The sequence below is a fragment of the Nomascus leucogenys genome, chromosome 22a (assembly GCF_006542625.1).
Source record: "Nomascus leucogenys isolate Asia chromosome 22a, Asia_NLE_v1, whole genome shotgun sequence".
In the NCBI taxonomy this organism is placed as follows: domain Eukaryota; kingdom Metazoa; phylum Chordata; class Mammalia; order Primates; family Hylobatidae; genus Nomascus; species Nomascus leucogenys.
In genome coordinates this window covers 42928461-42953843 of record NC_044402.1, presented here as the reverse complement: position 1 = coordinate 42953843, position 25383 = coordinate 42928461, and the positions used below count along the sequence as shown (strand labels likewise).

General features: G+C 36.5%; 2 pseudogenes; both read left to right on the top strand.

Annotated features, from left to right (window-relative positions):
* Positions 1–25383, top strand: part of LOC100601371 — a 481171-nt pseudogene that overhangs the window by 165834 nt on the left and 289954 nt on the right.
* Positions 16336–17327, top strand: LOC100589373 (annotated as a pseudogene).

Genomic DNA, 25383 nt, shown 5'->3' with positions numbered 1-25383 from the left:
ATCAATCATCATTAAAGACGAGAGTGAAAATGCAGGTCCTCACAGACAGCAGAAGCTGGAAATGGCAAGAAACAGATTTTTCTCCAGAGTTTCTGAAAGGAGTGTGGCTCTGTTAACATCTTGATTTTTATCCAGTGATATTGATTTTCAATTTCTGTCCTCCATAAGTAAGAGAAAATAAACTTCTGTTCTTATGAGCCACCAATTGTGTAGTAATTTGTTACTATAGGAAACAAACACATATGGTAATTCATCAATTCATCAAACTATACATACACTTATGATTTGTGATTTTTTATGTGTCTGTTACACCTCAGTAAAGAGTTTGCTAAACATTAAGTGCATAAAGAACAGGCTTAAATGAGGTATGAATTTCTTCAACAAACATTAATAAAGTTTTTATTCTATCCAGAATTTCTGCAAACTACTGGGAATGTAATGATGAGAAAAACGAAAAATATCCCAGTCCTAGTGGAAAAGGCAGGTTAAACAAATAGCTATAGAGTCTAAATTGTTTTGATAAAGACTTAAGAGCAGATAAGAAAAATCTGAGGCCCGAAGTACATTAGTAGACAAAGAAGAAAAGTGAAGTTCTCCCTAGCACAGAAATCTACTTACAAAGGCAACTATCTGCAAAGGATGATGAGATAACCACTGCACTGGAGAAATTAAAAGCTCAGATTATAGGAGACGGTAAATTACAGGGAACTAAGTATCCGTCAATTTTCTTACTTCCTCTTCTAGAGTTTAGAGCTGTTACTGGACAATAGCTCCCCTTATGGAACTATAATTCTTAGTCACCTTTCTTCTAAGTAAGTCCATATGTCCTATTCTTACCAATAAAATATCATATTCTTACCACAAAAAGAAATAATTTGACTAAGTTAGTAATAATTGAGTCTGACTTAACTCTTTAGTCCTTTGTCTGCAAGAGGATGCAGAAGACTCTGGGATCCTAAAGAAATCTTTTTTTATTATTATTATACTTTAAGTTTTAGGGTACATGGGCATAACGTGCAGGTTTGTTACATATGCAAAGAAATCTTAAATCAAGAAGATGCAAGAGGAAGCGACGCCAACAAGATAGCTGACTAGAAGCGCCTAACACTCAACCTCCTCCCTGGCCACCACACAAAAGGACCAAAACAACAAATAAATAACCACTTTTCAACTAACATATATGAAGGAGAGCCCTGGAGTAAAACAGGGAAATGGCAGAGACCCTGTGGATCATGGAGACTCAGGATGGCCATATACAAAAGGGAATGGAACACTCTGCCTTTACCATCTTGTCTCTCCTAGTGGGATGAGGTCAGAGCCAGGGCAGACTCTCCTTAAAGAGAAAAGGTATGCAGGAGGCCCTCAGCAACACAAATTAAAATGTGGACGCCCACAATCTTTGCTCATGGAGATCACTGTAGTCCTCACAGGTCCTAGGCCCAGCCTGAGGAGTTGCCCGGAGTTCACATGTCTATGTTACCCCAAACAAGGAGCCCACATCGTGTCTCCTCCTGCAAGCTGCTTATTATCCTCCTCCTTATCCAAGCTGCTGCCGTGTAATGGCATCTTCAGACTGAAGCCACTGCTAGGGTGCCTTCTCATTTGGGGGCCAGTAGCCACTGTATCTTCCCATACCCTAGACTTCACTGCCACTACACCGCACCTACTCATGGCAGCACACCATTCTGCAGCTGAGCAGCTACAACTTCTAACCCCATGGAAACAAACTGCCAAGGAGGCACTCCATCTTTCCATCCCAGTGACTGCAGTATCTTGGCTCTGTCGACTCAGAGCCTAGGACCAACAGAACAGCTGTAACCTTAGCACCTGAGCCCATGAGGCACCCTGTTCCCCAAGGAACAGGCACTCATGCCCAGTGATTGTACCCAAGCTAACAGAGCAGCCTCACAAACTCCTGCAGCCTAAGACATTTTCTTATGAGGCAATCCCCCCATATGGGACTTCATGGCTGTATCTTGCTGCTTTGGACGATCAGCATATTTCTCAACCTTGCAGGCCAGGAGAGAATAGGATAATATATTCAAAGTGCTGAGAGAAAAAAATAAAACTTCTAGTCAAGAAGAGTATACTCATCAAAATTATTCTTTATATATGAAGGAGAAGTAAAGTCTTTCCCAGACAAGCAAAAGCTGAGGGAATTCATCACCACTAGAACAGCCTTATAAGAAACGCTTAAAAGATGGTTTCAAAGGATGTTAATTACCACTACAAGGTGAAAGAATATTAATTACTACCATGGAAGCATTTAACTCACTGGTAGAAGTAAACTTATAATTAAATTTAGAGTACTACATTATTATAGTGGTGGTATATAGTATGAAGGTTAAAAGTCAAAATGGTCAACAATAACCATAGCTACAATCAGTTTTTAAGAAATAAACTATATAAAAGATGTGAATTAAGACAACAAAATTATAAATTGGGTTGGAGGGTAAAAGTCTAGAATATTTGCAGGCAATCAAAGTTAAATTTTTATTAGCTTAAAATAAACCTTCAGAACTATAAGATTTGTTATGTAAGCCCCAGAGTAACAACAAAGAAAAAAGTTACAGCATATATGCAAATGAAAAAGAAAATGGAATAAAACCATGAAACCACAAAAGTAAACACAAGAGAGGAAGAAAGAAAAAAAGACCTACAAAATAACCAGAAAACAATGAACAAAATGGCAACAGTAAATCCATACCTATCAATAATAACCTTCAATATAAATGTATTAAATTCTGTAATTAAAAGATGGCTGAATGCATTTTAAAAACACACAACTATATACTGCTTACAGGAGACTTACTTCACCTGTAAGGACACATATTGACTAAAAATAAAGAAGAGAAAATTATATGCCATGCAAATGGAAATCAAAAGAGGGCAAGAATAGCTATACTTAGATCAGATAAAATAGACTTTAAGTCAAAAACTGTAAAAAGAGACAAAGATGGTCATGATATAATGATGAAGGGGTCAATTCAGTAAGGGGATATAACAACTCCAAATATATATTAATCTCAAACCACAATACCCAGACATATAAAGCAAATATTATTAGATGTAAAGGGAGAGATAGACTCCAATGCAATAATAATAGAGGACATCAGTATCTCACTTTCGGCAAAGGACAGATCATCTAGACAAAAATTCTGCAAAAAAACAACAAATAAAAAGCGCACTCTAGATCATGTGGACCTGCCAGATATTCACAGAACATCCCACTCAACAGCTGAAGAGTATGCATTCTCCTCATCAGCACATGGAAGTGTCTTCAGGATAGATCAGATGTTAGGCCACAAAACAAATCTCAGCAAATCTGTAAAAATCAAAATCAAGTATCTCTTTTGACCATGATGGAATAAAGCTAGAAATCACTAACAGTAAAAACTTTAGAAACCATTTAAATACATGTAAATTTAACAACATACTCCTGTATAACAAATGGATTAATGAATAAGTTAAAAAGAAAATTCAAACACTTCATGAGACCAGTGAAATTGGAAACACAGTCTATGAAAACTTACGGAATACAGCAAAAGCAGTTCCAAGAGGGAAGTTTATGGCAATAAACACCTACACCATAAAAGACAAAAAATCTCAGATAAACAGTCTAACATCATACCTCAAGGAACTAGAACAACAAGAACAAACACAAAATTAGTAGAAAAAAGAAATAAATGAGAGCAGATGTAAGTGGAATAGTGACTAAAACAATACAGAAATCCTTGAACAGAAACAAATCTTTAGTTAGATTAACTTAGAAAAATAGAGGGAAGGTTCAAATAAAATCAGAGATAAAAAAGTGTACATTACAACTGATGTAACAGCAATACAAAGGATTATAAGAGACTATTACGAACAACCACATGCCAACATATACATTACAACCTACCAAAATTGAATTATGAAAAAGTAGAAAATCTGAAGAGACCAATAGTGAGTAACAACATAGAATCTATAATAAAAAGTCTCCCATCAAAGAAAAGCTTCAGATATGATGGCTTCACTGCTGAAATCTACCAAACATTTAAAAGATGTTATCAATACTTTTCAATCTGTTTCAAAATAATTGAAGATGAGAGAATTTGTCCAAACTTATTCTACAATGCTAGCATAACTCTGATACAAAAACCAGTCAAGGGCGCAACAAAATATGAAACTACAGAACAATATCTCTGATAAAAATAGATGCAAAAATCCTTAAGAAAATACTAGCCAACCAAATTCAACAGCACATTAAAAAGATCATTCACCATAATCAAATGGGATTCATTCTAGATAATACAACCTACATAATACAATAAATGTGATATATCACATTAACAGGATCAAGGACAAAAGCTAATTTATCACTTTGATAAACAGAAAAAGTATTTGACAATATTCAACAATGCTGTTTGATTAAAACTCTCAACAAAATGTACCTCAACACAATAAAGGCCAAAAATGACAAACTACAGCTAACTGGAGAAAAGTTGAAAGCTTTTCCTCTAAGATCTGAAACAAGACACAGATGCCAATTTTCACCACTTTTTATTATTTATTTATTTATTTATTTATTTATTTTTTTTGAGATGGAGTCTCGCTCTGTCACCCAGGCTGGAGTGCAGTGGCGCGATCTTGGCTCACTGCAAGCTCCGCCTCCCGGGTTCACGCCATTCTCCTGCCTCAGCCTCTCCGAGTAGCTGGGACTACAGGCGCCCCACCACGCCTGGCCAATTTTTTTTTTTTTAGAAGTTTCACCTGCTCGATCTCGCCTGAGCCACGCCATTTTTTTATTTTAGTAGACGGGTTCACCGTGGTCTCGATCTCCTGACCTCGTGATCCGCCCGCCTCGGCCTCCCAAAGTGCTGGGATTACAAGTGTGAGCCACCACGCCCGGCCATCACCACTTTTATTCAACATAGTACTAAAGTCCTAGCCACAGAAATTAGGCAAGAGAAATAAATAAAAGGGATCTAAATTGGAAAGAAGGAAGTCAAATAGTTTCTATTTGCAGTTGACATGATTTTATACATAGATTTTATATAAAGGTTCAACCAAAAAGCTCTAAGAAGTGATAAATTCAGTAAAGTTGCAGGATACAGCATCAACCAAAAATATCAGTAGCATTTCTTTTTTTTAATAACTTTTATTTTAAGTGCAGGGGTACATGTGCAGGTTTGTTACATAGGTAAACTTGTGTCATGGGAGTTTGTTGCACAAATTATTTCATCACCCAAATACTTATTTGTTCTATTGGCTGCAGGGTGACTATAGTTAATATTGCATATTTCAAAATAATTAGAGGAGAGGATTTTAAAAGTCCTTACCACAAACTAATGATCAATGTTTTAGATAATGAATATGCTGAATACCCTGATTCTATCATTACTGAATATATGCATGTATTGAAACATCACACAGTGCCCCATAAATATGTGCAATTATGTGACAATTAAAAGCAAAATAAAACTTTTCAAAAATAAAGATGGAAGAAACCTGGGTTGCTCAATCACTGATGGGTGACCAGTCACCAATCATAGCACTACTGAGCATAGTTACATGAGTAGATATATCATTTCATGTGTAAGTACCTAAAATTTCATGATATTTTGTTACATTAGCTAGAATTACTCAAACTAATAACAAAGAGAGTGAAATATAAGCCTGGGTAGAAAGATCAATTTTAGAATGATGTTGTAAGTCTTACTCAGAAATCTCAACTTTGCTAAAAGGACAATGGAAAGATTGAGGTATTTTCGGAGGTTTAATGTTATATATTTAGACTAAGCAATTTGACTGATTATAGAAAATCTATTACAAATAAAAAATCATAAAGATGAGATAAGTTGATGACACCTATTGCATCAATCCAGTGTGTAATGAGGATCATAGTAAAATAGAATTGAACAGACTCAGAAATATTTAAAGTTTATATAGATAATGCCTATTACTTGACTACATTTGACGGTAAAGGAGAAACAAAATTAGTGCAAAATTTTCTTGCTTGAGGAGCTAGCAAGACAATACACAACTCCAGGAGTTCATTCATTTAAAAAAAGTCTTTATTATTTGTCATATAAGGGAAAGATAAGTTGAATATTGTCCATAATGAATTTGAAGTGTGCATATAAAAACAAGTGGAGATGCTCAGTAGGTAGTTGAATACATAGAAAAATATACAGAAAAAAAACCATGCTATTAAAAAAATAACTACCTTTAGCACCTTGTCACAGGAGAATGACAAAATTCTCCCTAAAACCAGAAGCCATTTTTATTTATTTATTTATTTATTTATTTATTTATTTATTTATTTGAGACGGAGTCTCGCTCTGTCGCCCAGGCTGGAGTGCAGTGGCGCAATCTCGGCTCACTGCAAGCTCCGCCTCCCGGGTTCATGCCATTCTCCTGCCTCAGCCTCTCCGAGTAGCTGGGACTACAGGCGCCCACCACCACGCCCGGCTAATTTTTTGTATTTTTAGTAGAGACGGGGTTTCACCGTGGTCTCGATCTCCTGACCTCGTGATCTGCCCGCCTCGGCCTCCCAAAGTGCTGGGATTACAAGCGTGAGCCACCGCGCCCGGCCCAGAAGCCATTTATTTAGTGAAATAGCTTGGTGGGTCACATTTTTGTAAGTGTTGAGCAAGAAGCAGACCCATTACAATGGGTCAAGAAGTGTATTAGTCAAGGTCACAGAAGAAAACATAAAACGTATTTGGCAAAGGTTTTCAATATAATATGAGAATCAACTATCTATAAAAATCTTGGCAGGATTAAATGAGGCATCCTAACACCAGAACCAGCAGGAAACTTTATTACTCTTTGCCTGAAGAGACAAGAAGAGGGTTAGAAATAGTTGAGAGCTAGAGCCATAAAGGGACCTGCAAGTTATAAATACTCAAGGATAGATTACTAGAAGAATTCTAGTGAAGTGGCAGGGAGGAGAAACAGAAGTAAAATCTAGATCTTTCTCTCCTTTTTCCCTCTAATCTCCTGCCAGCTCCTTTTATTCTCCAATCTCAATAAAGGCTAGAGGCAGAAAAGCCCAGATAATGTAGCCATGATAGTGAGCCAGCAGGGGCCTAGAACAGAAAATGGTGGAGAATGAAACAAACAACTAAAGAAAACTTCAAGAGAAATCAATGGGAAATGATGACCTGGGGACAACTGACATGATGTAATAGTTGATTTCAAGAATTTAGGGTATAAATGGGAAGAGATGAATTTATAGTTGGGAAACGATGTGTTAAAAAAGTTAGATACTTAAGAGAGAAAGTTGAAGGAATTCATACTAATGGTAATGGGTTTCGTTTTACAAAGTAGGAAATGCGTTTATACAGTACATATATACATATCCTAAGAGCCCATGTAAAGAAGAAAATCCAAATATCTTGTTCTAGGGTGTGAGAATGATGATCAAGGCTGTTTTCTGTGCTTTCTTCCCCTTATCATTACATAGGTCCATAATGGTTAAATGTCTTTACTGTCCACTTGTACAAGAAGGGACCTAATTCTGAGTTGTCTATTTTGGTTCATTTCTATGCAAATTATCCAGCATTAAAATTCAATTTAAAAAATTAGTTCCGCTCCTATTATGCCACCAGGATGATTTAAATTCTGTCTTTTCTTAAAAGAAAAGGAGCAGAACATCTCTAAATCTTTGTGTTTCAAATATTTGGTTTCAGTTTTGGGTCTGGTTCTCAACATTGACCACTAGTATTAACATACAGTTTATTACAGGAAACTTGTGTGAAATTTTCTATAACAATTGTCACAACAACACAATGAAAAGAAAAAAATGCAACATCAACTAGGATGGGATGCTAGCGTCAACAGTTCATTTTTACTCCTGGTATTACAACCCATATTTTCACTGTTTAAAAAAAAAATTCAAGTTCCACATGAACCTAGCAGTACACTAGCAATATGACAACAACATAGCCACTTATCTCAGCAAAACAAAAATTTTACTACTTTTCATGTGCTGTGCAGACTCATTTTTTTCAGAAACTGCTTATCATTTGTTTATTTATAATATTCAAGATACCCATAGGTGATATGGAATGAAATGATAGCCAATTGTATTCATTAGATTTTGCTCCATATTAAGCCACCTCAAAATTTATTGAATTAAACTAGGAACAATTTTATATTTGTTCACAAACAAGGTGAGTACCTTTTCTGGCCTAGGCCAATATGTTTGACCTCTACTAGGATGTCTGGTAAGTCTGGGTGAGCTGGACAATCTATACTGACCACATTCATATGTCCGGTAGTTGCCAGGTTAGCAACATGAGCTGGTTTACTGTCAGCCAGGCCCCAAATTCTCTCCACATGGTCTCTCATCTGTCATCAGCGGGAGCTGACTTATACCTGAATGAGAGCGTGTTTTATATTATCAGGGGTTTTGTGAGGTAGTTATTATACACTTGGTGGCTTGAAATCTGCCATAGTGGGAGTATTTGTACCACGGACATTGGAAAATACTACAAATCAGAGCCTTCTCTGCCCCCTTTACCCCAAGAACTAGTTCTTAAACATTCACCAGGACATCATTGCTTCTTGTCTTCCAGAAGACTGGCTTACGTTCAATTCCACGGTGGCCTCAGTATTCCAATAGTAACAACAGAGGGCAGTCCCAATGCAAAACTCTCTTGTGTTATTAATTCTTTTCGGCAGAACAAGACACATGGCCAAGTCCAGAGTCAGTGCAGAATACCACTCATCAATTTAAAGGAACCAGCTATTGATTCACGGAGTAACTGGGGTGAATCTCAAAGGCATTATGTGGAGTAAAAGAAGCCAGTGTCAATAAAAACGTATGTATGACCCCATTATAACATTCTCATTTTTTAAGGAGTTTTATGGTATTTTTGAAAGGTAAAAAGTAACCACCTCATGGCCACTTGTACATTCATTTATTCAGTGAATCAATATTCTGTGGGCATCTACTATTTGCTAGGTTCTGGGCCAGGTGTTGGGGAGATGATAGTCATCCTAAGACACTCAGTTTTTCCCCACATGAGTCCCACAGTCTTGGAGTGGAGATGCAGGAAGGAGAGAGAAACAAAAACATGTAAGAAAATCAAATGAGCAAATTAAAAGTTTAATGAGTGTTATGAAGGTAGTAAATAATGTTGTGAGATGAGAAAAAACAAAGGAGTGAAGAGGGGTGAACGGTGCTCAGAAAAAGCCTCTCTGTGCTCTGTGTAATGAATAACCTTTTATTTAGTTCCTGTGGGAAGGATATACAATAGAAGAGCTGAAAGAAACAATATTCAGGCAGACAAAAGGGAAATGGAAACTCCCTTAAGTGGAAAGGGATTGTGTGTTCCAGAAAATGAAAGCAGGAATTTAGTGAATGACCAATGAGTGAGAAGAGATGAAGCTGAAGGTTAATATGTAAAATATAGGATAGCAAGGGCTCATTACGGAGATTGGATTATATTTCTAGAGCAATGGGGACCATGATGGTCCCTTGGTTTCTATGGGGAATTGGTTCCAAGACCCCCGCAGATACCAAAACCCATGGATGCTTCAGTCCCTGGTATAAAGTGGTGTAGCATTTGCATATAACCTATGCACATTCTCCTGTATACTTTTAAATCATCTCTAAATTACTTATAATATCTAATACAATGCCTACATATCACTTCGTTTAAGTGAATTCAGTGTAGTACTTGGTGTGTTGCAAATTTCAGTTTTGATTTTGAAGATTTGTGGAATCGTTTTTTTCTAAATACTTTTGATCTGTGATTGATTGAATCCATAGACACAGAAACCACGTATACAGAGGAATGACTGCATGTTTATGATTTTAAAGTTGTTTGACTTATTTATCTTATTTTTAAAGATTTATCTTACTTTTAAAGACTGCTCTGAGCATTCAGGAGAAATTGACTGGAAAAAAAAGCAGTGCAGAGAGTTGGAGATTATTAGAAGACCTTTGAAACATTTAAGGAGAAAGAAAGGGAAGGTTTAGACAAGGGAAGTTGTAACAGAAAGTTTGATGGGTTGGCAATATTTTAGAGAAAGGCACAACAGGACTGGAAGTGAGAGTGAGAAAATGGAAGGAGCGAAGTTTCTGGCTGAAACCACTGGGGCAATAGAAATGCCATTATCTGGGTTAAGGGAGACTAAAAGAGGACTAGATTTGGAAACAGAAGAATTGAAATGCCTGTGAAAATTAAAGAGAAGATGTGAAGAACAAACGTGGTCTATCAGTCTGGGCTGACGACTGGGCTCCTCTCCTCAATTAGGCTCATCAAATTTCCTGGGCACCCACTCTGTGTCACAACATTTACTTTTGTCTTTGTCCCCTGCTCTTCTCTGTAGATCTCCTAAGTCCTTCTACAGCTCTAATGGGATATGTTTCCACAATATCCGAAAGCAACCTATTTTTATATCTGGGCAGTTTTACCCACTTATGTCTAAGATTCTTTTCTGAATCTGTTGTATGGTCAAGTACTGTGTAGTGATAATTAAAATATTGGATAATTTTGGCAAAATAGTGTGTTGTATGGAATTTGAAAACCTTTGATATAAAAATTTTCAAGAAAATGAAGAAGTATAAGATTAGAGGAAACAAAATTCTAATTTTCTTAGACCCATTGCGGGATTTATATTTCTTTGGATCAAATTTTCTTCAGGCCCTGTGCATGTGTGCTAGTGCTTACTGGCACAGTCACTTTAGATAAGGACAAAGAAAGCACGTAGATAGAGGCAGAACATTAAATGAGGTCAAATGTAGTTGTTGCCAACATTGAGGTCACTACATTTCTCTCTCATGACATATGTTCTCATTTGCAATTATAGGCAAATGATTTAAAAGTTCTTACCATCTTGATATGAGGGAGAAGCAACCAAAATACTGTTAATAACTCCCATAGCAAGATGAATTCACTTAACAAAGTTCATTTTTTAATTGGCTTTTGCAATTCATGGGATTGGCTATCTGAGACTTTGGGGAGTGTCATGATATTTAAATAGTTCCTTTATAGGCTCCTGTGATACTCTTTTTAAAATTATTTTTTTAAAAGTTTGGAAGCTTCTTCTCTTCACCCTGTTGTTACTTTCCTGAGATTTATCTCAAAGTTGGTATGTGGAATTTAATCGCATCAAGCTTAAAAGCAACTATACATGTTGCCATTCAGAGAGATAAAGGGATTCTGGGCTAAAGTTATTACCACAGTCAAGGCAACGTGGGTTTTTGAGCATGAGGACTTGGGGTTTGGGTGTGAGAGCCTAATATAAAACAAAACAGCGAATTATTGCTGATTATTGTCACTGCTAACACAAGCATGGGATTGAAGTAGCAAGATAAAAGTGAGCATGTAGATGTATAGTTCAGAAAGAGCAGAGAATATAATTGGGTGCAACTTTGTTATTTTAGAGGTGGGAGGATCACTTGAGGCCAGGAGGTCAAGGCTGCCATGAGCCATGATCACATAGTTGCCCTACAGCCTGAGTGATAGAGCGAGACCCTGTCTCTTAAAATAATAACAATGCTAATAAAAATTATTTTAATGACCAGGTAGACATCCTTAGATAGAGGTTTTCAGTAATCAGATCCTTAATTAAGCAATATATAGCAGTTAAACACATGTTCTTTGCACATTCAAACCTTCAGACTACCAGTGTGCCTTGTGACGCTAACTTTAGCACTAAATTGTAGCTACTTCTAATACAAAGTTAGGATTATAATAATATTTACTTTATAGCATCGTAAAGATAATAAGGTAACTATTGGTCACATATCACTGCTAGATAACTAAATCAATCTCGTCATACCCAAAAGCCTTTATTCAATCTAATTATCTACATAGTAACAAGCCAGTTTCTTCCCATAAATATGATTATCTTCATTACCAAACTATCTTCTTTCTCTTCTACAACTTTGATTGATTCTTTTCATGTCTGACATCTGTACCACTAAGACCTTTACATGTATCTATTTGTTAATCTGGGCTGTGCAATCTAGAGTTTGAGCCATAGAAGATTCTACGGTTTGACCTCTTGCCTTATAACCTTTGCTTCTTCCTTCCTGCTTGACCAGAATGCTTTTAGTTAAAGCTCCTTGCTCAAATTAATTTCTGAGTCCAGAAAGTACTTCATACAAATTTCACGTTTCTTCTTTAAATAAAAGTTTTATTTCACATTTGGTTTATCATTACCTTAGGCAGAGACGTGCAATTAATTTCCAAATCGGGTACTAAGGATGGGGTGTTAACCCCATTAGAGAAGATTATTTCCAGTATAACCTGATGTCCAAGACAAGGCATTATTTAACTCTGTATTTGAAATTGGAAGTAGAGTTAATAATGAAACATCAAAGAATGTCATCCCCTATTTCACAAAGATATCCATTTGTAACATAATTCTAGCTCTAGTTTACTGCATTTACTTTTTTTAAAGAAGTTAGAAGTGAAGAATGCTAAAGGTTGGAGGTAGCTAACTGGTGAATGGAGAATTTTAAAGAACACTATGTGGTTTTTCTTCAGTGTCTACTTTGCTTTTTGTCAGATTTGTATTCCAATGTTTTAATAAATTATAGGTTTATTCTAGCAAATAATGACTTCATTCTAATGTTTCATTTTACTCTTATTTGGTCTTTTAAAGTCTCTTAGTTTGTTAATCTTCTCAGAAGCAAATATTTTTCTATTCAGATTGGCTTTACTTGTAAGAAAGTAAAACTATATTATGTAATTTTCAATTAGAATATACTTTATAGTTTACACAGCTCTTTGAAATGTACACTATCACAAATAAAGACTCGAAAGTTTAGAGAATTCCAGTAAATTGCACAAGGACATTAATCCTATCTGTTTTGGTCATCATTATCTCTCTGGGCCTGCAGAGTTTTTGACCCATAATCACCAAATGTACTCAAGAAGTTGGAATGAATGAACAAACACTATTACAGAGTAAGTAGTGAAGCCAGAAATTAAACCCAGATCTGATCTCAAATTGTGTGTTCTTATATTAAGGCAGCTTGAGGAAATTCACACTCTGCCTTTCCAAGAAGACTGACTAATCACACAACTGTTAATATGGAATATGATCATCTCTTACTATGGAAAAATATTTTTACAATGATTTTAGAGAAATTCTACCTGTACTTGTAGAACCAAGTTGCAGACAAACTGAAATGGTTTTAGACAATTTTGAGTTAATACACTTATCACTTTGCACATTTTTGTCAGGCTTTGTATACATATGGCTACAGTAGCAGATACTTTAAAAGACATCTGATTCTGTGAGGTAATACCAAAAAATCAATTACTAATTTTTATATTTTTAATGATCTCAATATTTGAAAGTCATTCCATGAGTATCTGTCTCAACTAACTATTGACTATGACTGTAGACACACAGGGAGCTCCATGTAGCTTCGGGATCTGGCTATGAATTTCATTTTCAATGGCTCTTCTTTGAGAAAACAGATTGTTTCAATTTTATTTTGAATAAAATTAGATAAAATTAGCATCATGCACTTATATCAAAATTATAAAATCATTTTCAAATTCTGTACATGGACATATATACATATGCATACATATGCCAATATATAATTTGAAAAACAATTTTATATCCATATTTCATTCTAGAAAAAAAGAAAATGTTAGTATGTATCTATACGTTAAGACTAAACTTATAGTTCCCTAAAATTACGAACATGCTTAAGCCTATGAAGAGAATATTATTCAAAAAAGCCAATATTGCATGTCAAGTCCATAATAAGGTTAAAAACTAAATTTTCATTTAATTAATTTCTAATAAACTTGCAAAATTACACTGATGTTCCCCAAGGGAATGTTTATTTTTCACAAATAAGGTATTGCATATACTGTCTATGTTATTGGTCTGAAGTGGAATTCCTCAAGGCTTACTCCTTATTTTTCTTTAGTCTTTCTGAAATCTAACCTGCTTAGTGAGGCTTTTACTGATCACCTGGTTATAGTCCATATTCCTTTGTTCTGCTTTATTTGCTCCATGGCACTATTCAATATTTTCCTTTGACAAAGGTAGTTATCCTCATTACCAAACTATCTTTTTTTCTCTTTTTGCTGTCTCTCAACTTCTCCCCTCTTAATTCATGAATATGTATATCATGTCAGTTTGATGTCACTAACTGATATAATACGTATTTTACTTATTTATTTTTAATTGCTTGTGCCAACAGCACACACCCCCACACCTTTAGGATGCAAGTTACATGAGGATGGGACAGTTTTTATTATTTTTTCTCCCATTGCTTTGTCTCCAGGGTCTATAAAAGTGTGTGGTACAGAAAAGACAATCTATAATTATTTGTTGAATGAATTCATGACATCAGAGATGCTATTCAATAGGCCTTGGAAAACTCTTCTGTTATTGTGATATTAGCTCAATTACAGAAAGAAGAGGCTGTGAAATCATCAGCAAAGTTAAATAGTTCAAATATAAATTTAATTAGAAAATCTATTATGCTATCTGAAATTGCATTTAGTGTTGTGGGAAGTCAGGGACCCCAAATGGAGGAACCAGCTGAAGCCATGGCAGAAGAACGTGGATTGTGAAGATTTCATGGACATTTATTAGTTCCCCAAATTAATACTTTTATAATTTCTTATGCCTGTCTTTACTGCAGTCTCTAAACATAAATTGTGAAGATTTCATGGACACTTATCACTTCTGCAGTCAATACCCTTGTGATTTCCTATGCCTGTCTTTAATCTCTTAATCCTGTCATCTCGTAAACTAAGGAGGATGTATGTCGCCTCAGGACCCTGTGATAATTGCATTAACTGCACAAATTGTAGAGCATGTGTGTTTGAACAATATGAAATCTGGGCACCTTGAAAAAAGAACAGGATAACAGCAATGTTTAGGGAACAAGAGAGACTTAAACTCCGACCCCCAGTGAGCCAGTGAACCGGGAGGAACAGAGTCATATTTCTCTTCTTTCAAAAGCAAATGGGAGAAGTGTCACTGAATTCTTTTTGTCAGCAAGGAACATCCCTGGGAAAGAGGATACTCCCCTGAGGGTGGGTCTCTTAACTGGCCCCCGTGGGTGTGGCCATCTTCTGTGGTTGAAACTGTAGGGATGAAATAAACCCCAGTCTCCCATAGTGCTCCCAGGCTTATTAGGAAGAGGAAATTCCCACCTAATAAATTTTGGTCAGACCGGTTGCTCTCAAACCCTATCTCCTGATAAGATGTTATCAATGACAATGGTGCCTGAAACTTCATTAGCAATTTTAATTTCGTCCTGGTCCTGTGGTCCTGTGATCTCGCCCTGCCTCCATTTGCCTTGTGATATTCTATTACTTTGTGAAGTACGTGATCTCTGTGACCCACACCTATTCGAGCACTCCCTCCCCTTTTGAAAGTCCCTAATAAAAACTTGCTGGTTTTGTGGCTTGTGGGGTATCATGGAACCAACCACATGTGATGTCTCCCCCGGATGCCCAGCTTTAAAATTTATCTCTTTTGTACTATGTCCCTTTATTTCTCAAGCCAGCCAATGCTTAGGGAAAATAGAAAAGAACCTATGTGACTATCGGGGCAGGTTCCCAATAATTTAGTCCCATCATTGAAGAGCAGGTAGCCAATCATATTAAATAATATTAAATTTAGCTTCTGTAAAAGAGGAATCATATTGGTAAGGGTAAAGAGTACAATTGTGATACTAAAAGAATCACTTTTGATTAAAGAGGATGTACACTTCTGAGATTCTAGGAAGATACATCTGTCATTGCTAAATTATTTAACTCACTGTTGTATAGTTTACATTTTTTGATACAGAAAAGCAAATGCAATATCTCACTCACACTAGTTTGTTACAAATTAATTTCAATCTACTCTTATTGCTGCAGACACCTCAAATACATGGCCTCATGCCATTCCTTTATTTGATGTCATTTATCAAAGTAAGTGGACTGATTTCCATGTCTTTACACCTGGCCTAAATTGCCTGGCCCTTCAAGATTCTGTAAATGGTGCTAGACTCCTCATTTTCAACTATTAATAATGTAAGTATAGTATGTATGATTTTCAAAGTTCTATTAAGGTATTGCACATTTCTACAAAAACATTTTAGAATTCAATGGCAAATATTGCTGTCTCTCAATTTCTCTCTTTCTATATAGGTTTATCTGTTAGATAAAAACTCTCTCTCTCTCTCTCTCCATCTATCTATCTTGGCAAAGCATAAAGGCAAAAGTAAATAACAATTCATATAATTATCTAAGTAAGCCCAGGGAAAATATTAATTCCTAACAGTCATGTGAATACTCTTTGTCTTATATCCTCACCATTTTATTTTTATATTGATTAGAATCAAAGCCTCTATTTATTTGCAAAATGGTAAAACGCTTATTCTTAATCCATCTCAATTATCTTTTCTTCCCTCTAGATAACTTCAGCAGCTCAGATTCAGTTAATGGATGGAATAATAAGACAGTGGTTACTGAATTCATTTTATTGGGGCTGTCTAGCTCTTGAGAACTCCAAGTCTTCCTTTTCTTTATCTTCTCTGTATTTTATGGAGCCGCAGTGTTGGGAAACATCCTTATCATCATCACAGTAATTATAGACTCTCATTTGCATTCTCCAATGTACTTTCTTCTTAGCAATCTCTCTTTCATTGATGTGTGTCAGGCTACATTTGCCACTCCCAAGATGATTTCAGACTTCCTCAACGAACACAAGACCATCACTTTCCAGGGATGCATGTCACAGGTCTTTTTCTTGCATGTTTTTGGGGGTAGTGAGATGGTGCTTCTTGTTGCCATGGTCTATGATGGATACATTGCTATATGCAAACCTCTGCACTACATGACCATCATGAACCGGAAGGTGTGCACTGTTCTGGTGGGGGTTTCCTGGGCCATTGGCATCTTGCACTCAGCCAGCCACCTGGTATTCACAGTCAATCTGCCTTTCTGTGGACCCAACAGGGTAGACAATTTTTTCTGTGACCTCCCCCTAGTGATCAAGCTTGCCTGCTTAGACACCTATGTTTTTGAGATCCTGGTGCTCTCACTAACAGTGGTCTGCTCTCACTTCCGTGTTTCCTCCTTTTGCTCATTTCTTACACTATCATCCTTGCTACTGTGCATCGCCAAGCCTCCGATGGGATGTCCAAGGCCCTTCCCACTCTGTCTGCCCACATTACTGTTGTGCTTCTGTTCTTTGGCCCATTAATATTCATCTATATTTGGCCCTTTGAAAGCTTCCCAATTGATAAATTTATCTCTGTGTTTTTTACTGTCTTCACTCCTCTCCTTAACCCCATGATTTATACTCTGAGGAATAAAGATATAAAGGAAGCCATGAGGAAGCTAAGGAGATGACATGTGGTTTCCAAGCAGGGTTTTTAGACAACTACAAAGAAGTAATACAAATTCCTACGTTTGGGCTTTGAAATTAACATATATGATTATTATTATTGTGTTTGTATCACAAAGTTTTTTACTAGACTAAATTAGAGGGCCTGAATATGGTGATCTGGAGTTGGCAAACACAGTGCAGAATCTTATGATGCCAGTTCCTATATTCTGTGTCTCACATCATCCTCCCTAAAGCTGCAACTACATGTATTAAAACTCGTAAGCAGTTTTTCCCCTTACACAGGCACCATAAAAAAATATCTCTTTGAGAGGCAGAGGTAAGAGGATCACTCAAACCCAGGAGGTCGAGGCTGCAGTGAGCCAAGATTGTGCCACTGTACTCCAGCCTGGGCAACACAGTGAGACCCTGTCAAAAAAAAATCTCTTGCAGCTTTTAAAAATCAGCTCTATATTAAAGAAGATTAGCTTGTTCATGTGATTCACTCTGGGTAACAGAGAATAATTTAGCATTATTTGAGTTAAAACAGAATTTGCTTTGACATAAAAGGCGATATGAAGACTCTAAAAAGTGCTGCTTTACCTCATCAGTTACAGTTCATAAATATTCTGGCTAATAATGTTATAAAGGTAAAATTTTATATTCACAAATAAGGCATTAATGCTTCTTAAACTGTCTTTTGTCATACTTATTATTTGTGCTAGAATTTAAATATATAAAATGCTACAGTATCAATTACAGGATGATAAATATAACCAAGTTCATAGTTAAAATTACAAGACTACTCTTACTCTCTCTGGAAGAAATAGCAATTACAAACCTCATTATATCCTAATAATAACCTGTCATCAATTGACAATGACTGCAAGGTATCTGAATAGCCAGTGATTTTGTTGAGTTAATTTCATTTGGGAGTGTAATTTTCAAAGTAGTTGCAAAAAATATATATATTGGTAACTAGAAAATATATCACATGCTTCTCTTCTTCTCAAACTTTAATTGAAACTTCAGAAATAGCTCATCAAACATTGGAAAGAGTAAGAGAAAGAGGGTCATCACATGATTGATTCAGTATTTTATCAGCCATAGAATCTGGCACCGTCATCACTGCATCATATAATTTGAGCTTGAAGAGTTTATTCTGTTTATGATAGATTTCAATTCAAACTTGTAATTTTTGAACTAAAGATATGATTATGTATTTTATTTTTATTACTTAAAATAGATTGTGAGTCCCTAAGGCAAATATTGTCCTATCTTTTACCATAGTTGTTAATGTATCAAAAGTTGCATGTATCATATGCAACAAGTGCCATAAAAAGGATATGCTACCCAGAGCAATTGATATTCAGACGATTTCTACACTTGTTTTTTTACAAATGTGGCATTTGGAGTGATGAAGTTAGAAGCCAGTGAAAAACTAGATTGTCCATCTCTAAGTCTTAGCTTATGTGGGTCATTGCACTCTGTAATAATCTGATCTTGTTTTTGCATTTAGTTTTCCATTTGTGGAATTACTTCATTGGGTGCTACTTTACTAAACCGACATTGATTAAAGGTCTCTATCAATAGAATTATAATGGGCAGTGCCGGCTATCTAAGTAAAGAGGCAAAAGTCATAGGCCCTTGTTCCATAAAAGCTTTTAAGCCTATCAGGATAGGAATAAAATGTTTATTAACAGGTAATAAAGGCAAGTAGAATATATAATAAAACACACACTGAATTTTTAGGTTAGTGCAAACGTAATTGCAGTTTTCACAACTTGTGAAAACTGCAATTATGTTTGCACCAACCTAATAATACCAGTGTGTTAATGCTCAGTTTTGTCCAAAGCAAATCAATGCATTTGAGCAATTTTTAAGACTTAACTTATATCAGAATATGTGTACACATAAAAGAGATGAAGAAAGACTTTTGGCCTTGTAGAAGTAATTGCATATTAAAGAAGCAGAGAATCACAGAAATGTACAATGAAAAAGGACTTAATCTGTATAAGGGTTGCACAATTACATGGCCAGGAGAAGACATTTATCTGGCAAACCACCAGAAAATCAGATAAGTGACATTAACTTAATGAATTGTGACAGTTTAAGTTTTGACCCCATACTCATAGACCTAGAAACCTCAAATTGTTAACTGCAAGGAATTTGAAGAAGAAATTCATCAAATTACATTAAAAAATATGATTGTGAAATTAATTAACCATGGCATCATGATTAGAACAGAAGTCAGATTACTTGGGAGTGGTTTGATAAATCTGTGTTAAGTTGAAAAGTTTTGGTTATTTGATTGGCATGTGTGAGGTTACCATGCTCTGAAAGCTTGTTAGAAAAATATCTACCTTTGGTTTTTTGTCCTTGCGATAGTTTACTGAGAATGATGTTTTCCAGTTTCATCCATGTCCCTACAAAGGACACGAACTCATCATTTTTTATGGTTGCATAGTATTCCATGGTGTATATGTGCCACATTTTCTTAATCCAGTCTATTGTTGTTGGACATTTGGGTTGGTTCCAACTCTTTGCTATTGTGAACAGTGCCACAATAAACATACGTGTGCATGTGTCTTTATAGAAGCATGATTTATAGTCCTTTGGGTATATACCCAGTAATGGGATGGCTGGGTCAAATGGTATTTCTAGTTCTAGATCCCTGAGGAATCGCCACACTGACTTCCACAATGGTTGAACTAGTTTACAGTCCCACCAACAGTGTAGAAGTGTTCCTATTTCTCCACATCCTCTCCAGCACCTGTTGTTTCCTGATTTTTAAATTATGGCCATTCTAACTGGTGTGAGATGATATCTCACTGTGGTTTTGATTTGCATTTCTCTGATAGCCAGTGATGATGAGCATTTCTTCATGTGTTTTTTGGCTGCATAAATGTCTTCTTTTGAGAAGTGTCTGTTCATGTCCTTTGCCCACTTTTTGATGGGGTTGCTTGTTTTTTTCTTGTAAATTTGTTTGAGTTCATTGTAGATTCTGGATATTAGCCCTTTGTCAGATGAGTAGGTTGCAAAAATTTTCTCTCATTCTGTAGGTTGCCTGTTCACTCTGATGGTAGTTTCTTTTGCTGTGCAGAAGCTCTTTAGTTTAATTAGATCCCATTTGTCAATTTTGGCTTTTGTTGCCATTGCTTTTGGTGTTTTAGACATGAAGTCCTTGCCCATGCCTATGTCCTGAATGGTATTGCCTGGGTTTTCTTGTAGGATTTTAATGGTTTTATGTCTAACATTTAAGTCTTTAATCCATCTTGAATTAATTTTTGTATGAGGTGTAAGGAAGGGATCCAGTTTCAGCTTTCTACATATGGCTAGCCAGTTTTCCCAGCACCATTTTACCGCATGTTCTCACTCATAGGTGGGAATTGAACAATGAGAACTCATGGACACAGGAAGGGGAACATCACACTCCGGGGACTGTTGTGGGGTGTGGGGAGGGGGGAGGGACAGCATTAGGAGATATACCTAATGCTAAATGACGAGTTAATGGGTGCAGGAAATCAACATGACACATGGATACATATGTAACAAACCTGCACATTGTGCACATGTACCCTAAAATCTAAAGTATAATAAAAAAAAAGAAAAAAAAATCAATGCAGAAGCATAACAATAGAAATTCTACTTTGTTATTTTTAAAGCATGCAAAATAGTACTATATATTATTTATGAATGCATTTTTAAAAATAGCCTGAAATGATGCATACCTGGAATGCTGCATTCTAATTTCAGAAAAACAGTTAATTCTCAAAGGGAAAGAGATAATGTGACTGGTGATGATAAAAGAATTTCAACATCATTTATATATTTATTCTGTAAAGGAAAAAAGTTGTCAAGGAAATCAAACAAAATATTACTGTTTACAATTATTTCTGTAACAAGCCCATAGATGTTTGTTAAATTACTGCTTGAATTTTCCTTTATGCTTTAAATATTTTTGATAATAAAAATACCTTGGTTAACTGTAAAAAAAAAAAAAAGAAAGAAAAATATCTACCTTAACAATGTTGAGATAGTCACTGTTATCCGTTATCTTAATTACTCCCTCTGTTATTTATCCACATAATTGGTGCTGAATATAGTCTTTCTTTAGGTATGTTAATATCTCTTAACAGGTTAAAATCAAGACACATAGCCAAGACTCATGCCAAGAGAACATTCGCATATGTTCTCTTACTCATGATACATGTTTTTAGAATTTAACCCGCTCTCTCAGACTTATTTTATTACTTATAAAGTTTTGTGAGTCAAATATTATGAGTAGAATATTTTTTAAAGATATACAAATAGAAAACAAAAGTAGCAAAAAATTGATTTAATAGATAATAGAAATGGATGCTTATTAGATTACTAAAGAGTAAAACAAAAGGATATTACTAAATAAGATGGAAAATTTGAAAACATGGAAGCTCTATTTGGTCAAAAATTACTGAACAACTTTTAGAAAGCAATTTGCTGTATTTATCAAATTATTTCCATATTCATGAGCTGATAATTGTATTTCTAGGAGTCTATCTTGAATAATTTCTTCCCTAATTCTGTAATATAAAATTAAATGCATATATATATATGTATATTGGACATGATGAACTGTAGAAAATATAACCTCATGAAGAAATGGGTAAAGCAAGTCACAAGGAGAAAAGAAACTGTTGATTTTCTCAGTGCAAAAATGTCATCTGAACACCTACTATCTACCCACAATAATTGAAAATTAAAATTAAAAAATTAATAAAGTGTCATCTGAAACAGACTGCCATTGTTTCCTCTGAGAGAACTTTGCTCCACTCACATAATAGCTAGAATAATTCTGATTCAAAATTTGAAAAGGGTCATATAAGAAGGAAAAATTATAGGCCAATCTCACTCAAAAACAAAAATACAAAATTCCTTTAAAAACAGAGCAATACAAATTCAGGAAAATAGAATAATAAAATAGTATCCATTTGAGATTACAAGCAAAGCAACGTTGATGATGAACTGAAGGAATGAACATTTGATTATAATTTAATACAATTCACTGTATTAACAGAATAAAAGGAAAACTGTATATATAATATATACATATATATACACAGTTACTTCAGAAGGTGCAAAAACGGTTTAAAAATAATAATTATTGATTGAGGGTGGAACCAAGATGGCTGAATAGGAACAGCTACGGTCTACACCTCCCAGCGTGAGCGACGCAGAAGACGGGTGATTTCTGCATTTCCATCTGAGGTACCGGGTTCATCTCACTAGGGAGTGCCAAACAGTGGGTGCAGGACAGTCAGTGCAGTGCACCGTGCATGAGCCGAAGCAGGGCGAGGCATTGCCTCACTCAGGAAGCGCAAGGGGTCAGGGAGTTCCCTTTCCTAGTGAAAGAAAGGGGTGACAGACAGCACCTGCAAAATTGGGTCAGTCTCACGCTAACACTGCACTTTTCCAACGGGCTTGGAAAACAGCACACCAGGAGATTGTGTCCCGCACCTGACTTGGGGTCCTATGCCCACGGAGTCTTGCTGATTGCTAGTGCAGCAGTCTGAGATCAAACTGCAAGGTGGCAGCGAGGCTGGGGGAGGGGCGCCCGCCATTGCCCAGGCTTGCTTAGGTAAACAAAGCAGCCAGGAAGCTCCAACTGGGTGGAGCCCACCACAGCTCAAGGAGGCCTGCTTGCCTCTGTAGGCTCCACCTCTGGGGGCAGGGCACAGACAAACAAAAAGTCAGCAGTAACCTCTGCAGACTTAAATGTCCCTGTCTGACAGCTTTGGAGAGAGTAGTGGTTCTCCCAGCACGCAGCTGGAGATCTGAGAATGGGCAAACTGCCTCCGAAAGTGGGTCCCTGACCCCCAAGCAGCCTAACTGGGAAGCACACCCCAGTAGGGACAGACTGACACCTCACTCCACTGGGTACTCCTCTGAGACAAAACTTCCAGAGGATCAATCAGACAGCTGAATTTGCAGTTCATGAAAATCCGCTGTTCTGCAGCCACTGCTGCTGACACCCAGCCAAACAGGGTCTGGAGTGGACCTCTAGCAAACTCCAACAGACCTGCAGCTGAGGGTCCTGTCTGTTACAAGGAAAACTAACAAACAGAAAGGACACCCACACCAAAAACCCATCTGTACATCACCATCATCAAAGACCAAAAGTAGAAAAAACTACAAAGATGGGGAGAAAACAGAGCAGAAAAACTGGAAACTCTAAAAAGCAGAGTGCCTCTCCTCCTCCAAAGGAATGCAGTTCCTCACCAGCAATGGAACAAAGCTGGATGGAGAATGACTTTGATGAGCTGAGAGAAGAAGGCTTCAGACAATCAAACTACTCCGAGCTATAGGAGGAAATTCAAAACAATAGCAAAGAAGTTATAAACTTTGAAAAAAAATTAGAAGAATGGATAACTAGAATAACCAATGCAGAGAAGTGCTTGAAGGAGCTGATGGAGCTGAAAGCCAAGTTTCGAGAACTACATGAAGAATGCAGAAGCCTCAGTAGCCAATGTGATCAACTGGAAGAAAGGGTATCAGTGATGGAAGATGAAATGAATGAAATGAAGTGAGAAGGGAAGTTTAGAGAAAAAAGAATAAAAAGAAATGAACAAAGCCACCAAGATATATGGGACTGTGTGAAAAGACCAAATCTACCTCTGATTGGTATACCTGAAAGTGACGGGGAGAATGGAACCAAGTTGGAAAACACTCTGCAGGATATTATCCAGGACAACTTCCCCAATCTAGCAAGGCAGGCCAACATTCAGATTCAGGAAATACAGAGAATGCTACAAAGATACTCCTCGAGATGAGCAACTCCAAGACACACAATTGTCAGATTCACCAAAGTTGAAATGAAGGAAAAAATGTTAAGAGCAGCCAGAAAGAAAGGTTGAGTTACCCACAAAGGGAAGCCCATCAGACTTATGCCTGATCTCTCGGCAGAAACTCTACAAGCCAGAAGAGAGTGGGGGCCGATATTCAACATTCTTAAAGAAAAGAATATTCAACCCAGAATTTCATATCCAGCCAAACTAAGATTCATAAGTGAAGGAGAAATAAAATACTTTACAGACAAGCAAATGCTGAGAGATTTTCTCACCACCAGGCCTGCCCTAAAAGAGCTCCTGAAGGAAGCACTAAACATGGAAAGGAACAACTAGTACCAGCCACTGCAAAAACATGCCCAATTGTAAAGACCACCAAGGCTAGGAAAAAACTGCGTCAATTAATGAGCAAAGTAACCAGCTAACATCATAATGACAGGATCAAATTCACACATAACAATATTAACTTTAAATGTAAATGGGCTAAATGCTCCAATTAAAAGACACAGACTGGCAAATTGAATAAGGAGTCAAGACCCATCAGTGTGCTGTATTCAGGAAACCCATCTCACCTTCAGAGACACACAAAGGCTCAAAATAAAGGAATGGAGGAAGATCTACCAAGCAAATGGAAAACAAAAAAAGGCAGGGGTTGCAGGGGTTGCAATCCTAGTCTCTCATAAAATAGACTTTAAACCAACAAAGATCAAAAGAGACAAAGAAGGCCTTTACATAATGGTAAAGGGATCAATTCAACAAGAAGAGCTAACCATCCTCAATATATATGCACCCAATACAGGAGCACCCAGATTCATAAAGCAAGTCCTGAGTGACCTACAAACAGACATAGACTCCCACACAAAAATAGGGAGATTTTAACACCCCACTGTCAACATTAGACAGATCAATGAGACAGAAAGTTAACTAGGATACCCAGGAGTTGAACTCAGCTATGCACCAAGCGGACCTAATAGACATCTACAGAACTCTCTACCCCAAATCAACAAAATATACATTTTTTTCAGCAGCACACCACACCTGTTCCAAAATTGACCACATAGTTGGAAGTAAAGCTCTCCTCAGCAAATGTAACAGAACCGAAATTATAACACACTGTCTCTCAGACCACAGTGCAATCAAACTAGAACTCAGGATTAAGAAACTCACTCAAAACCGCTCAACTACATGGAAACTGAACAACCTGCTCCTGAATGACTACTGGGTACATGAGGAAATGAAGGCAGAAATAAAGATGTTC